General features: G+C 37.1%; 1 pseudogene; it reads left to right on the top strand.

Moving 5' to 3' along the window:
* Window positions 1-252: 252 nt before the first annotated feature.
* On the top strand, window positions 253-683 carry LOC123794142 (ATP synthase F(0) complex subunit f, mitochondrial pseudogene; annotated as a pseudogene).
* Window positions 684-1,611: the final 928 nt, after the last annotated feature.

The following is a 1,611-nucleotide window of genomic DNA, read 5'->3' as shown; positions in this document are numbered from 1 at the left end:
AAAGCATTTAAAACATTATACTATGGAGCTTCCACTGACATCTTCCCTCCATTTACTTTCCTAACACGTACTCTACAATCCAGACAAACCGATTATAGTTAATTGAATATGGTATCTTATATTATTTGTCTCTGTTTTGCATCTGCTATTCTTTATTCCAGTAATGCAAAGAAATACCTTTGAAACTTTTTAGATGTTGACTGCCCAAAAGATACATATTTTAAAGATATAAGTACACAAATATCTGCATGTATGTCTGAATATATGTGTATAAGAAAAAAGTTTCAGCAGCCCGTCAGAGTGAACACCCAGGACTTCAAGATACGGTCATCTGTATCCGTGAAGCAGCAGCACATGGATGTCAAACTAGGAGAGCTGCCAAGCTGGATACTGATGGAGGATTTCACCCCTAAAGGCATTGTTGGAGCATTTTGAAGAGGTTACTACCAGAATTACAAGTATGTCAATGTGAAGAAAGGGGGTGTCACTGGGATTTCTATGGTGCTGGCAGCTTACGTGCTTTTCAACCACAGTCTTGTTACAAGGATCTCAAACATGACCAGCTGTGCAAGTACCACTGGAGAGGGTCCAGCGTGAAGGAATACTCTGCATTCAGGTCCATGACCTTTGCCTGGCAACCCTTGAATCCTTTCATATCCTCACTGAGAATTAACATCCAATAAAAGATGACAGGTACATGGGGAAAAAGAAAAAAGAAAAAGTTTCACATAAAAATCCTTAATCTTACTACATGTGATATATCTCATAATTTCTATTCATCTATTGTTTTTTAATACTGATCATAACCTAATGGAAAGATTTTATGAATCCTGAAAGTGTCATGGTTCTAAACTTAGGAAGAAAAAAAACCCAGCAGAATTGTCTGCTCTTTCCACTTAGGTAGATCACTCTGTTTTCTACCATCACTGTACTTTAGTACATACCTATATGATAGAACTTATGCTTTATTAACATTTATTTAACCATTACTATTATGTGCTCTTTAGACTAGGGCCCTTTTCAATTCATATTAAAAAAATATTTATTTATTTGAGAGAGAGAATGAGCAGGGAGAGAAGGACAAGCAGACCCCCCTGGGGCTTGATCTCAGGACCCTTAGATCATGACCTGAGCTGAAGTCAGACGCTTAAGCAACTGAGCTTCCCAGGTACCCTAAACTCATCTTTATATCCCCTAGCACACTTGCACAGTTAGAACACTTAGAACAGTGTTCAGCATATAAAAAGTATTCAATAAATGTTTCTTCGTTAAATTTGATAATACTTAAACATTCCCCAAAACTTATTATTTCAAATGCCTGAAGTGGAAAAAAGTTATACTACTAACATTTAGTTCAATAAAACTGTAGACTGGTGAAAGATATGCTACGGTTCATTATAAAAGAGTCTCAAATTAGGTAACATGTGGAACAATGCTGAACCATTTATAACAGTCACCTAGCATTTTGGACTGAGTGTTTTGTCCCCCCAGCTCATATGCTGAAACCCTACCTCTCAATTTAATATCAGGGTATCAGGAGGTAGGGTCTTTGAGAGGTAATTAGGACCAGATGAAGTCATGAGAATGGGATTAGTACCCTTGTAAGAGTCA

This window comes from Ursus americanus, chromosome 35 (genome assembly GCF_024610735.1).
Source record: "Ursus americanus isolate L20-20 chromosome 35, mUrsAme1.1.p, whole genome shotgun sequence".
NCBI lineage: Eukaryota > Metazoa > Chordata > Mammalia > Carnivora > Ursidae > Ursus > Ursus americanus.
This window is presented reverse-complemented; position numbering and strand designations above follow the sequence as displayed.